The following is a 15374-nucleotide window of genomic DNA, read 5'->3' as shown; positions in this document are numbered from 1 at the left end:
GCGGCTCGCGCCGCTCCGCCCGCGTGCGGGAACCGCCTCGCTGCTGCTCGCAGAGCACTCGGTGCATGTGGGCGAGGCCGCATGGTCCCTGCGCCAGGCTTCCCTTCGCCAAGACACAGCTGACATTGCTCAACAGTCTCAGTAATTAAATAATATTCATGAAAATATTCTTCCATCGGCATATATTTTGACTCAGAAATTAACTGTATCCAAATGGTCTTCCAAAAGTCTTGGTCTTGGTAAGAATCAAATCCCAAGAAACGTAGAAAAAGTTCTTAAACAACCATGCCAGGAAGTGTTTCAGTTCCTTTTGAGCCTGAATTAAGCTAAAATTTACAAATCGTTGTTCAAGGATCTTTTCAAGTTTAAGATAAATGTCCATATGCAGCTCTGAGAGCCAAGAGTCTTTCCACTAAGTTCCTCCATAGTTTAGAGATGGAACAGCAAGACAAAAACAAGAAGAGAAATCCAGAGTTTCTTCACAAATCAGTTGCTGTCCTTAGGGATCAGGGATGGCTCTGCTCGCATAATCCACCATTTGTTACAGTGGGGATACTGCAATACGTGTATCAGAGAACGAGGCCCATGGAAAAGAAGTATATATGGACTGATTCTTGGTAGATGCTTCAGAGATGTTTTTTTCCCCAGCCGCATGGCCGGGGCTCTGCCGAGGAACTGCTCAATCACGGCACCTGAGGGTCCTTGCCTGTGCAAGGGAACACAAAACAACCGATGGGGAACGAGGCTGACCAGGGCCAGGGAAACCCTGTGTCTCCCCCCAGGGGCCCTCTCCCTGGACCACATGGCAGGGGGAAAGGGACCCCGACAGCGGGGTGTGTGGCTCTTGCTGCCCATGCAGAACTGGGATTTCAGGCTCTCTCATCACCTCGGGCCAGAGCTGCATCTCCTTGGCTGCTGGCAGGTCAGTGGATTCTCCAGTGCTGCTTGCCGTTGAGAAGGCTCTGTCCCAGGAAGATGTTTTGCAAAAGCTCACTTCACAAAGGGACTGGCAGATTTTGAGCTGCCCATTACCTGAGTTATGCTGAGCTCTTACTTTACAATCCCCCTTACATATCTTGATCCCTGCTTTTCCTATTCCTTCAAAATACCTTCATCCTAACAAAATGTTTTAGAATCACAAAATGTCAGTGCAGGGGAATAATTAATACAGGGGGAGAGTGACTATTTATTGTGTCCAGGCTACTGCTTAATAACCACCTCCTTCATTCATTGATAATGTTTAAACAATTTGAAATTGCAGCATCTGATAAATGCTACTAAATAGTGCCATGCCCATAATTTGATTGCAGTAATCCAGGAGGGAGCATGTTTCAAAATGCCAACATTTCTCAGCAATTAGCTGGAAAACTAGTCCTTAGCACAAGTGCTGGGATAATCTGGTGTTTGAGATACTGCTGAGTGTGTTGGATGCTAATTCTGAAATGGTGACTGCACTTCCTTACTCTGGGCTGTACCTGTGTCCAAAGGCCCTTTTAGGAGGTCAGAGGAATAATGATTAAACAGCCAGAGACTGAAGCCTATGGCTTTGTTCAGGAGGGCAAGTGAGGCTGCAGGATGAAAGGAAGGTGAAGATGAGCACAGGAGGCAGCAATCCCCGTTGGCTGCCTGCCTGCTCCTCTCTCCTCTCCACGAAGGTTTTGCTGAACGGGCGAGCTGGTGTGCTGTCACTTGGGAATGCTGTCAGCTCCTCAAAACCTTGGTTTCTGAGCGCTTGCTCGCCTATGCACACTCAGCAAGTTTCCAGCATGAGCAAAAAAAAAAAGTCTTTCATTGTCACTGCAAGGCAGTGGCGCATCCCGAAGTCCTCATCTAAGGAGATCCCAGATGAGTGTCTCATTTGCATGTCTAACAAAGCCTTGGGTAATCACCAGGAGGACGCTGGACGCAGTTGAAAGACTTGGACGATAGCAGCAGGTATTTGGAAAGAGGCATCTGTGCAGGGTGATTCCTTGATCTGCCTCAGATCTGAGTTTGTACGCTTGTCTTGCAAAAGGATGTTGCAGCAGCTTCAGGATGCATCTGGAAATTCCAGATTTTTGTGGAAGGCATGGGATTGGGAGCTGGGAGGTCTGGGACACCCTACAGCTTGTTTTCTCAAGCACTCTTCTGTAGCAAAAGCAGTGTCAGGAGTGCAGGGTCTTCCCCATGGAGCAGCAGAGAGGAGGAATAACCGGGGGCCGCTTGCCCAGCAGAGATGCCCAGTCCAGGTCTGGCTGGTTGCTATAACTTTCCTATGACACTAAGCAGAGTCTTTTGAAGATTTCCTCTCAGCAGAACCTGCCACGTCCTCACAGAGGTAAAGTAGGGAGTGATCTAAATCTTATTAAGGACTGTAAAGCAGTGAGAACGCTGGCTGCAGAATCACCCTGTGGGTGAGTGTGGCAGCAGAGGACTTGAACAGGCTGACTCTGACCTTGAAATGCAAATGAAAATCAGCAAAGAAGATGGGTTAAGGCTTCTGGAATATGGGAAGATGAGCAGAGTGCAGCCCTCATACAGAAAGACTCCTTTTTCTGAGGCTCCACAAAGCATATTTCCACCTGAAGCACCATAAACTCTATTTCCTCACAACCTGCTTTTTAATTTTTTTAGTCTCACAAGTCACAGGTATGCTTTTGCCTTTACCTGCCACTGTGTATCACTGGTAACTCATTACTTTGTCCCAAGGTGACTGCTCAAATCTGGGTCAGGTCATTCTCTGAGTGTGGAGGTGACAGTGGTGTGGCCAGGAAACTCTCTGGACTTAATTTCCTGTCATTCCCCCTCACTTGGAAGTGTTACATCCTCCAGGCTGATCAGTGGACCCCAGCACAGATGTCCTTAGCTTCACAGACACATTTTTCACACCTCAGACCATCTAATTGCCAACCATATGCTGCTTGTGCTTACTTTTCCTGATAAAATATCTCCCCAGTTTCTCTGTCCATGTTTGTTCACTCTCTGACTATTGAGCTCTGAGAGAAGTCAATGGGAGAGATCCCTTGGGTGGCTGAAAATATTTCTTCACCCTCATTTTTAATTTTGATTTACATCTCAGCAGGGCAGGTAGCATTCCTCAGAAACAGCAACATGCCTTCTGCAACGTCCCAGCCCTTTGAAAATAAAACTGAAGGACTGAAAACATTTGGGCAACTCTTCATTTGTAAACACTGCCATTTGTTTACAGTAAAATATGAACATTTTCTGTAAGAGGACCTTCCTTTGCAAGTTTTTCAGGCAATGTCATGATGTGCTGGGAGCAAGTATGGAATCACAAAAATCACAGAATGGTTTGGGTAAGAAGGGACCTTAAAAATTATCTAGTTCCAGCCACACTGTTCCTTGTCATGCTGTTTGTGCTGAACTGTTCCTCTCCTTGCAGACTAAAAAGTCTTTCATGGAGCAGAGAAATGATGACTGCGCTGGGAATCCCCACCTTTTCTCAGAAAAACTCCTGCTCTTTCATCCCCTCACAGGTTGATTTCAGGAGGGATTACTCTGACTTGAGCTATGCCCTCCTGGCAGTGGCAATCCTCTATTTCCATTATGAGTAAAAATGAGCATTTCTAGGGGGGCTGATTTGAAGCAGGCATTGAATCCTCCCCCTTCCTGAGCCAGCTTTAATAAATAGCAGGGTATGAACACAAATTGCTGAGTGCTTGTTGAAGGACAGCTGAAGAAATGCCTTTAAAAAGCCGAGCCTCTGCCATGGGTTTCACTTGGAGCTGCTGGTGGCCCCGTGGTACAGGACTGTGAGTTTAGCTGAGAGCAAGTGTGGTTTCATTATGAGGTAGTTTGCCTGGGAGACACTTCAAAATCCTGTGAGCTGACAATTTCCCCAGCTGATTGTGTTCACTGAACTGCTGCCCTGTGTGTGCTCAGTGTCACCAGACCAAGGGAATGACAGGCTCCTCTCCCACACTCCCCAAGCAGGAGAGCAGTTCATTTTTTATGATATAGTCCATATTTTCCCTCTTCCTAAAGCACCTCACTCAGCGGGACGTTGCCATAGCACTGGAAACCCGGGACCATTATAATCATCGTCGTGCAACTGTGTGACATAATGTTCTTTTAGTAATCAAACCTTAGGCTGCTTTGGGCACTGTTGCCTGAGAATAATCATAGGTCCGTTTTTAAGTGGCACGAGCTTGGTTCTGGGCTGGTGCCTCATCCTGAGCTATTGCTGATTCCGTGGATTTGCTGCACAGGCTCTGCAGGGTGTAATCGCCGGCTCTTTGTGGCAGGCTGGCAGCGCTCTGCTGTGCCAGGTGCCTGTTTCTAACAAGAGTGGGGGTTTTTCTTGTTATTTTTTTCAGAATGACTAAATTACCTGTAATCAGTATTAATTCCTTTGAGTGCTCCAGAGTGGGTTATTGCTGATTGCTGCTGTCTGACCCTAGTTAAGTCCATTTCTAGAAAACGCTTTGTGTGACTCTGTGTGTACAGCTGAAAGGAATGCAGCTTTCCCCTAATTACACACTGGTAATGCAAGAGGAGACATTTCTAGTTCTGCTTCTGAAAGTATTTCCTTTAAGCACCGATGAGCCAGTGATAGCAGTAGCCTCTGAAACCGTTTGGAAAAGGAGAGACAAGGCAGGAACTAACAGAGTTTCATCACTCAAAGCCTTTGCATAGATTGTAGCAGCAATTGAGCCATCAGTAAGCCACCGGGGATAATATCTTTAAAATGCTCTGTATTTTAATAAGATTAAATTGATTCGGGTCTTTGCCAGCCTGTTCAAAGCCAGTGCTGTATGATGGTCAGTATTTCAGGAAGCTCTGCATTGTGAAGAAAAGAACTGAAGATTTGTGTGCTTAAACTGAAGAATACCAACCCTCCCTTTTTATGTGCAATATACTGCCTTAGATACATACAAAAATCCCCCCTATAAGCAAGTCACATTTCCCTATCAGCTATGCCTTTCTGATTTTTCTACAGCCTTTGTTCTTAGCTCTTTAATTTTATTTAGATCTCCTGTCAGAAGCGTGAAGGCATTTCTTACTGTGGGTGCTGCAAATACAATGAATTTCTTACAGAAGTGGGTTTAATTGTCAATACCATTTATTACAGTATTAGTTAAGGAGCTGTGCATAAATCAAAAGGATTAACATGATCTCTCGGGTAGAATAGAGGAACAGAACATTATATTGCTCATGTATCATTGATGAAGAATATTTTCCCAACCTTTTCTTTATAGAAATGAAAATTTATTTCCCCCAAGTGAGTTCTTTTCTGTGTTTTTAAACCGGTAACACAATTTTTAGCATTTAATCATTAAAAACTGTGTTTAAATCAGCACTGTATTTTCTTATGGGTAAATATTACTTTATTTAAATGTACTTGGGATGCTGTCTCAATGCATTTAACACTTCTCGAGTTGGGCGTTTCATTCATGAATTATTCTCTCCAAAGCAATTAGACGAAAGGAAAAGAATACAAATGAGTTTATCACCGTTCCTGAGCTGTGTTATAGAGATAATCCTGTGTTAGCTCTTGGCAAAGGGCATTTGTGTGGACATTTGCTGAACCTCAGCTGACCTATGGTAACTGCTACTCATTACAGAGCAGCAGCATGCTTGTGTGTACCGACCTACAGTGCAGCCAGGAGTGAATATATTATTATGGAGTAACCCCCCTGGTTTAGCTGATCCGAGAGGTTAGGACACAATGTGATTGTGGGCTTGGAGTACCTGTGTATGGAAGAAATTTCTAATGGGCAGTGATGCTTCCTGTTAGCAGGAGAGGTTACAATTGAAATGAGAGTCGGCTCAATTAGAGCTGGAGGGCTTGGAGCAAGGAAGGCAGCTAACCTTGGAACAGCAATTCAAGGACAAGCTGGATTTTCCATCTTCTTTGTGTTGAGTGTGCGTATTTCCCTGGGGATGGGTCATAGCTCAGTCAGGAGTTATGGACCTGAGGCAGGAACTGTGGTACCTCTTGTGCAGAAGGTCAGGCAAGGCAGTTGTTACGATCTTCCTGGGCCTTTGAAGTCTAGAGATTCCAGTGAGAATTACTGCAGCTTCACCACAGCTGGGCTTGAACTTGGTGCAAACAATAATTGCCAAATACCGCACGTCTAAAATACATTATAAATGAAAAAGTACATAGTAGAGTTGCCCTACGGCTCATTTATAACATGACATAGGATGCTGAAGTCTTATTCTTTAGTCTGTTCCAGTTTATAGCATGGTTTTGGGGTTAAGCCATGGTGGGACTCAAGATCCTGGTTCTGACACAGGGTTTCTATTTGTTCTGGGCTAAAGTTTTCACCTTGGCTTCACCTGGGTATTTATTTTCCCAGTATCCAACATGAAGGACTATTGCCTCTTCCAACAGATAACCAACTTTTACATCTCCAGAGCTTCTGCAAGGCAGTAAAAATTCCCAGAAATGTATTTTCAGTCCTTCTGATTTTGAGCAGTGCAGAAGCTGGGCACTTTTTCACTGAATCTGGCTTTAATTTGCATAATCTCTATAGTACAATTCAGTGATATTTCAGACCCTAAAACTGACATGAATGGCACGCGAAATGTGCCTATATTTTTAAAGTGCCATTTAAAAATAACTCATCATTAGGACTGTGTCCAAAAAACACAGGATTTAAAAATAACTCTCTGTTAATGCGAGCAGATTGGCAGTAGCAGTGTTATAGGTTAGATTTATGCCTGCGTGTCTCTGTGTGTGCCCTCCACGATAACCAACCCTGGCTTTCTGAGACAGCAGCAGGCACATGGTGCCCTCAGTCCTGTGGTGTTTTTTTCTCTGTCTTGGAAACCCAAAGGTCTCTAGAGACACCGTGGAAGTTGCCTCAATAACAGCCTTGAAAACCTGCACCCCAGCAAAATCCCGCAAGCAGGGGCTCTGCTGTACCCAACACATGTCGCATCCATGGAGAAGGCTCCTCTCTCGCTGAATGGGTCCTGCTGTGCGTGGAAATATGAAAGATGCCCTCAAAAATCAACCTTTCAGGTTACAGTACAGATGGAGAGAGGATGAAAATGAATTTCAGCTTTCAAGTGACTTTATTCAGTCTCCTTGATTGACTTGCTGGTTTTAATACTGTAAATTGGGGGATTGCATGTAATGCATTCATGCCATCCTTGTCTGGAATGAAGCAGGAACATAATTTATGGGGATATTCTCATCTCAGCCTTTGAGGAATTAGCTTCAAATAACTCTGTTGGGAATTGTATGTGTTGGGTGTCAGAAAGCCATCAAGTTTTCTTTAGAAATGCCGGCTGCTGTACGCGCCTCATTCTTCGGCTGTCTGAGAGGCTTTAGCTATGGATAAGGATTCAAAGCTTGGGAAATGCAGATCTGGGTGACCGAGTTTCAGAGGGTTAATGCCACGCACAGATGATGGACAGGACTGTAACCAAATGCATTGCAGGCTGTTATAATTCATAGCTCTCCAGCATGGGTGAGAGAGGGTCTGGGGAGGATGCAGCAGCTTCTGAACCCAGAGCGCTGAAAGAACAAACACACCAGAAGACACAGGCTGTAAAATAAGATCTCTCTGGATAAATCTTTCTGACATCCATGAGAATTAGAAAGGACATTGATTTCAGGCCGAGTGTGGCCAGTGCTTCTGGATCTGAGATCTTCAGGCTGCAGTCTGCATGTCTGTGTCTATACTGCTGCTAAATTCGAGGCAAGCCCTAGAGAAAGTGGGGCAATAAGCATGTGGGAGAGGGGTCCCAGCAGTTCAGGGAGCTTGGGTGCTGTGGCAGAGTCCATTGTGTTGTTGTGTCACTCCTGAGTCCTGCTCTGCCTCAGGAGGACTTCCCATTATGTGATGGACAACCAGAGGGAGGTGGCTAAGCCAGACTCTTTTACAAGGGAAAAATACTGGCTTTGGAGAAAGAAGCCTTCTGAAAGAATACTTGACCTTCTTGCTGTTTGTAAGAGCAGAGTGTGTTGGGGAGCCCTGCTCCTTGTCAGACACTGGAGATTCAGAGGGGAAGAAGCTCACCATTGGATTAAACCTGACCCTCATGTCTCTCACACACGCAGTGCTGCTTGTCTGCCTCGCCAAGATGGGAAGGACACACATCCTGCCAGACTTTACTGGGCAGCTGTATCAAAATACAGCACCAAAGAGCCATGAGGCTCAAACAGCCCAAGCAATACTCCCTGTGCCCCCCTTGTCAGTGATGACTCCGTAATTCCCCTATCAGCTGTCATTTCAAATCTGAGATGAGTGGCGGGTGCTTATTTTCACTCTTAGCACACATTCCTCAGCACTCTTCTAATTTCTGTGCTAGTGGAGACAGAATCAGGCAAAGATGTCTGGTGCTTCTTGAAAGCAAAAAATCCCCCTCTGCCCCCACACCCCAGGTTATCACTTTATTATCGAGCAGCACTTGCCAGATCTGACTCTGAAGTCACTTTGCAGCGGGTGCTGGTGAACCGTTTCCCAGCGATGCATTTATATCTAAATGGCTAATTCTCTATCCACAGCTTATCCCAGAGATTAAAAACCCAACCAGGCTAGATTTGAGCAAATCCAAAGCAGGAATTCTAATCAGTTCTGTCGCTAGAAGTGCATTAGTGTGGCACTAGAGAGAGGGTGGCTTTCTTCCAGAAGATACAACAATCACGGCTCATTTGGGCGGGGAATCTTTCTACCGCTGTGTATTGACACAAAGGAGCACTTAGCTTGATAATGCCTCCTGGCTGCTGCCACGATCTGAGTATTAAGAACAAATTAAGGTGTAAGATTAAACTCTGGAAGTTGCTACCTGCTCACAGTGAGGCAGTAGTTGCATCTTCAGCTTTTTCACAGCAAAATATTGGCAGTCAGCACTTGAGAGTTTAAAAATAAAAATTAAGCTCCTGCCTTATGCAGGAAACAATTAGGATCTTGAGTCTCCCGTAATATTTCTGCTTTGGGATTTTTAATCTGCAATTAAATCTGTCATGGACTGCGGACCCCATGAACTCTGGTTTGTCAGAGCGGTTTATTCATAAAGGAGGTTCAAAGTGGCACAAATACAGCAGTTCTCATAAATTGAAAGCCAGCTCAAAGTTTGTCACAACCAAAAAATCCCCAGAGGATGAGATGTAGGAGACCCAAAAGTCTCCATGCTGTACGGAGACTGAGTTAGTTTGGAGTAAGCTCTGTTTGCCTATTTGTACAATTAACATCAGTAATCACAGCCATAACTACAGGGGGATGGGTGTGTGGCTGGGCTGCAGGAGGTGTCTCTTGGGTCAGATGGTAAATTTGGCCAAACGTGGTACCTTCATAAATGATCTCAGTGCTAAATGCTGTGTAGTCTGGGCTGCAGCCACTGTGGAACTGGGATGAACTGTGAGAAATGAGTAGCAAGGGACATCAAGGCTTGCTTTGGAAATACATAAGCTAAACAACAGGGTTAAAAGGAGCCTGATTGATGAGATGGGGAGGTTGGAAAAAGCATGGAGAAATCCGTGTGGAACATCATACGTGAAGGATGAGCAGCAAGGACAGAGCAGCAAAACTGCAGGGTGGTGGGCTGGCTGCAAGTCCCTCTCTGCTGAGCCCGTCTGATCCCGCCCAGCAGGTCCCTGTCCCCTTCTTGGCACTGTGGCAGGGTGACGAGTGTCAGGAATTCAGAAAACAGCACCAGCAGCGGCTGGAGCTGGGGAGGCTGATTGACGTGGCGATGCTGACAGTGAGCTATGTGCATAGCTTAGCTAAGCACCCGTCTCGACATCGGATGAGGAATAGGGGAAAGATTAGGCAACAGCCCGCAGTCATTTGAAAGCCTGACGTGCTGGTGAGGAGGAAGGGATATTTTAGGTGGTGAGAGACATAGTGAATAAAACAGTGGTGTGGTAAAAAAATACAAAGTGGGATGAGGACACCTATTAAGGCATTAGATAGTCTCTAAGGAGAAGGGGTGGTGTCCCATAGTGTGAAATCGGGATATTACAGTACAACTGTACCGTCGGAATTGTCCCTTGATGAGAGGGGTGTAAGAAATGAAGGTATTTCTTCCCCCTGCTTTGAAGGAGTGCCTGGCAACATCCTGTCCTACCCAGCAGTACCAGAGGGTTGCTCGTTCTCTGCAGGTCTCTGATAATTCTAAGTGAAAAACTTTCCTTCCAAAAATACCTAGGTGATTTGGAAAGAACTCTTATTTTGGTGAGCAACACATGGATAATACTTCAGTTATGCGTTTCCAGCCTGAGCTGGAGCAATTCTGAATTCACCCTCCTCAGGGACTGTGTATTTAGATGAAAATAACTTTCTCCCCAAACTCCTCTTGGGAGCTTGAACATTTTGCTCAATATAATGGACATGAATCGTTACCACTGTGACCAGCCACACAGCTCAGCGTTTCTCCCAGCGATACAGACTTGCTGAGGCTACTGGAAATGTGCAGCTGGATTGGGAAATGCAGGAAGTAGTGTGTGGCTAGGCAGCAGCTAACAAATCTTGCCAAAATCTCTCTGGCTGCCTGGGCTTTTCCTCCGTGTTTTCTTTCCTTTCATCTTCATTAACCTTTTATAACTCTGTCTGATTAGTGCAGCATTCCCACCATTTCCTACCGAAATGCCACTCTAATAGCTTTGTTATGGGCAGCCAATATCGACGCTGGCCATCGCAGGGTTGTTAACTTCTAAGAGAGTGATTGAGACGGAATGGAGCTGTCTGAAGCGATGCTGACCGTCAAACCACCGCCGGGATCGCGAGGAATGCATGTTAGAGGGGAATGGGAGGAGGAATGCATGTTGGAGGGGAGTGGGAGGAGGAATGCATGTCAGAGGGGAGCGGAGCACGTTAACAGCAATCGCTGTATGAAATTCACCTCCGTGGGTCTCCCAAGATCGCTGATAACGCCGTGAGAAATTCAACAGCTTCTGGAACTCATCGAACCAACTGCACAAGTTTGAGGCTTTGTTTTGCAGCTGATATTTGGGGCCAAGTTTAAAACAACAACAAAAGTGAAAGAGCTCTCAAGAAAATGCTCCCGCTGAATAGTTTGGAGAAGATGCTTGTCAGCTGCTGGAGTCTTTGTGAGCTGGGTGTGGCTTTTTTGGGGTATAACTCAGAAATTTCCATTGTCTAACAGCAGCTAGCTAGGGCATTAAAGTGTCACGGATCACATCTTTTTCATCACACATGCACAAACCTAGAAGATTAATTATAGTCCCCTTTGTAAAGCTCAGTATCCCAAGTGATTAGGGAAGAAATGAATCAAGAATATGAATTTAAGTACCTAAAAGCAACACAGCCATAGCTTGACTAGAAAGAAAACAGCTGCCAAGAAAAACAGTAAAGCAAAAATGTGGATCAGCATCTCCAAGGCTGGGGGAGGGACGAGGATTCGGGGTGCTCCCAGGAGAGTGTTTAGACTGACCTGAGGCCCTGGCACTTGCAAATGGGATTTCATCTTCTGTCTTTTACCGAGCTGGGAGAAACTCAGGGAATTTCTGTAAGGGACAGGCTGGCTAACCTGTGCAGGAGGTGTTGTTTTCCCTCTCAGTTAGGACTCAAAAAATTCTTTCATGTTGGTGATTGCAGCGTCACAGTTAAGGCTCAATGGTCTTTGCTGGTGTTAAGGGGAAAAGACAGCATCAGTGTCCAGGAATTTATGCAGCATGTTTTGTCTTCTGTTGTCCCTGCTACACAACTTCTTGCAAGGTTTTGTTCTGTTGTGCTCTGTGAGAGGAGATGCAATGAGGAGGTGTGAGAGGAGAGGAACTCTCCCATCAAGGATTCCCATGGAAGGTGTTGGTGCAAACTGCTGGCAGAGCACATGTGCTCAGGGGGTGCAGCAGCAGAGGGGTGCACGTGTGTCCTGTCCCCAGCCACGGGGAGCCTGCGATGGCCAGCCTTCAGAGGAGGAGCTGCAGCTGTGTGGGTGGAGTGCTTTTGTGGCTGGAGCTGAGTCATGCTGCAAGGTGCTGTCATGTGCAGAGGAGGGGGAGCATTGAGTGAGGACCACAACAAATCATGAAACAGGGCCATATTCACAGAATCATGGAATCATGGAATGGTTTGGATTGGAAGGGACCTTCAACACCATCTTGTTTCAACCCCCCCTCTCATGATAGGGACACCTTCCACTATCCCAGGTTGCTCCAAGCCCCATCCAAGTGGCCTGGAACACTGCCAGGGATGAGGCAGCCACACCTTCCCTGGGCAACCTGTGCCAGGCCCTCCCCACCCTCACAGCCAAGAAGTTCTTCCCAATATCTCATCTAATCCTGCCCTCTGTCAGACGATGCTGGAGCATGTAGGTTTGGTCCAGTTGGTGCTCATTCTGGTTTTATAACTATTTTATAACTATGTCTCACTTTCTGACCTCTTGCAAGGAAAATCTTTAGAAGAGCATTAAAAATGGAAAAATGCTGCAAAACACAGCCTTGCACATGCGTGCCAGCCCAGAGGTGGGAAGGGGATGCTGGCACAAGTTGTGCTGCAAAACATCTCTGGGGTCTCCTAGTGCCTGGCCCCACTGCCCCTGCTGGGACCTGTTTTTACTCTACCACAGCTCACCAACAAATGAACCACATCACCCACTCCTTCCAGCACTGTCACCAGCTCTGTTTTGTGCATTATGACCAACCACTGACTCTTTGTTTTTTCCTGAACAAAATGCCACTGCTTGTCTAGAGGAGAGATGCAAATGTAGCAAAGCCTGAGTGGGGGATGTAACCAACTCCAGATGTGCGCTCTGAGCAGCATGGGAATGAACCATTCCCTGGGTCTGCCAGGGACAGGAAAGTGTCTGGGCTAAAACTGCAGTGAGGAACATCCAATTCCAGAAAAAGCTTTGAAGGGTGAAAAGGAGAGAGTCGAGGGAAGCAGTTGCTCAGGAAGACTGGAATTTGGGCCAATGGATATTTTTAGCACTGGGTTGGGCAATAAACTGTAATTTTACCCTGCCTTTGGGGGATGAACTAGGAGGCCACTGGAGGTCTCTTGTGGCTCCATTTGATGTATTGTGTTGTATTTATCTGTGTTTATGTAGCGTTTAAAGGCTCTCTTCTGGGGGCTTGTGGGTATCTGTTCCTGTGCACATGGATTTGAGCAAGGGGCAGGGAGTTCACAGCACGACCAAGCACATATATCAGAGTGCTTATCAGTAACGATCCGCAGATAAGGGAGTTCCTAAACTCTCATTTTAGAGAAGAGAAAGGTTTCTAATGTGTTTCCATGAAAAGCAGCAAGGGGGGGAAGGACTGGCAGAAGTCCCACACTCCCTTCCCTCCCCTCTCCCACCCTCATGTTCCCAGGGCTTATCTCTCCCCAGCTCCAGGACTGGTGGGATCCCTCCAAAAGCTGATATAAGCCACAGGGGTGGGAGAACGCTGACCCAACACTGGGCACTCGTCCTGAATTAATGAGCTGAGGTGGCTTGGGAGAGTCTGGTCACCATCAAACCCTGGCAAAGGGAGGAGTGCGGTGACCAGCTGGAGACTGGGGGAGGCGTGCGGGGCTCCCTAAGGCTTTCCTTGGCAAAACTGAGTGGGATAGATGACTTGTCCAAGACCACAGAAACCTGTAATGTGACACAGCTTTTACCTATGCATTTTCCTCTCTGAGCTGTGTTTTAGGAGGAAGTAATGTCAGAAAACAGTGTTTTCTGTCATCTTTGGTAGTGTCTACACCAGAAGGTCTCTTGCAGTTCTGCTGTGCAGTTATTTGGACAGGTTTTGTGAGCGGCTGGGGTGGGCTGTGGCTCCTCTGTGAAGCTGCGAAGCTCATCCCAGCAGTGCCTGCTGCCAGCTCTGCGCAGAGGTGCCAGCCGAGCTCTTGCGAAGCACTTTGGGATGGAAATCACGATCTATATTTGTAACACATCAGCCTCCTTAAACACAAAGAGCAAAAAAAGAAAAGAGAAGAAAGAAGCCTTTTTTCTTCCTCCTGGGAGGAGCTCTTATCTGATTCCCGAAGATCGTTTTAGTGTCTGCACTATTTTTGTAGCTGGAAGTGCAGTCTGCTAAAGAGCAGGCAGTGTTGAGAACCTCCCAGAAATTCATTATGAGAGTAGGAGGCCAAAAGTTGAGCAGGGACACGGAAAGCAAACAACTGCCTGCTTTGCTGTCTCTGAATTTGATCTCCCTCTCTGAAGTCCCACCAGCCGTATGGCTCCTGAGCTCGGAGACAGCTGGGCTGGAGCAAACAGCCTCCACACAGAGGTCTGGTAGGCAAGATAAAGTTACTTGATCATCTTCACCCCATCACTGTCTAATGTGTCACACTTTGTGTCTGCTATCGACTTTCAGGGCATGGGATCCTTATGACCATCAACCTATAGATCTGAATCAACTCCTGACCTTTTGGGAAGCGATGGTGCTGAGCTGCAGGGTTCAAACCTTTCACCAATTAGTTGCTCCTGTTCTCCAGGTTGGCCATCTGTATGTAGCTGCCCTCTCGTCCCATGAAATGGTTGTTTCCAGAGGGAAATAACTCAGGGAAGCGGACCCCTCTTTGCTGCTTTTCCAAAAGGTTGAGGGGTGCTGTGATCAGTGTGGGATACCAGGCTGCTTCGCTCCTGCTCACTCAGGAAAAAAAGGGAAGAGCTGCCAATTTTTTTTTTCCACATAGCATCTGAGGACCACGTGATTAAAAATCTTACAGAAGGTGGAGGTTTTTTCCCATTTTCCTTTTTTTGGTTTCTTTTTGGTTAATGCACAATCCAAAGCATTGATCTCCTGACATATGGCTGCTGACAGGTGCCCATCTGCTCCCCCTGGAAGGCCATCTTTCCTGCCTCTTCTCTCCCGTGTGTGTGAGATGGGGTGAAGCAGCAGCGCCAGGCTGGCGCGTGTGCTCCTGGCACAGCAGAGCGGCTCTGCTGGGTGCCTGCAGCCGGATGGGACGCGGGATGGCTGCAGGATTGCATGTCCCCACAGATGGTCCTCATGCAACCGGCTCTGCTTGTCCTCGCCGGTGTCGGAAACATCGCTGTCTGCGTCGCCTGAGCGCACAGGGAAGGGGGAGAACAGAGATTTCACTGCTGCAAAGGCCTGTGTGTGTTCATCATGCACGGGAATCTTTGTTGGGAATGGGAGATCTGTGAGCTGCCAGCAGGGAAGTGGTTAAAGTTTTGATAGAGTTTCTATTAAGCCAGGGAAAGTTTGACCTCTGCCTGTTCTTTACTTCTGAGTGAATTCGGGAAATTATGACAACGGCTGTGTAGGCGTGTTCCCAGTGTTTAGTTTCCAAAAGATGGAAATATCATCTTCCTCAGCCTTCAGTGGTTTCAGCAGCGGGAGCTGGGGCTCTGCGTTCTTGGCACAGGGAGCATGGTGCAGCCTGGAAGCCCCCAGCTCCTCTACCCCAGTTTCTTCTCTGCAGCCCCCTCAGTTCACTGCTGATGGCAGGGCAGGGTTTACCAAATTATTGGCAGTGTGGAAGATGTGGCAGGAGGCA

At 46.8% G+C, this 15374-nt stretch overlaps 1 long non-coding RNA gene across 1 annotated transcript in view; it reads right to left on the bottom strand.

Moving 5' to 3' along the window:
• Positions 1–5044: 5044 nt before the first annotated feature.
• The window catches only part of LOC108447824, an 11717-nt gene continuing 1387 nt past the window's right edge, over positions 5045–15374 (bottom strand). The window contains exon 2 of the long non-coding RNA XR_001863520.1: positions 5045–7468. This is a non-coding gene — a long non-coding RNA (uncharacterized LOC108447824). The remainder of the gene's footprint in view (positions 7469–15374) is intronic.

The sequence above is a fragment of the Corvus brachyrhynchos genome, unplaced genomic scaffold (assembly GCF_000691975.1).
Source record: "Corvus brachyrhynchos isolate BGI_N302 unplaced genomic scaffold, ASM69197v1 scaffold245, whole genome shotgun sequence".
Lineage (NCBI taxonomy): Eukaryota > Metazoa > Chordata > Aves > Passeriformes > Corvidae > Corvus > Corvus brachyrhynchos.
The sequence above is the reverse complement of the archived record's forward strand: the minus strand, read 5'-3'. Positions and strand labels throughout refer to the sequence as shown.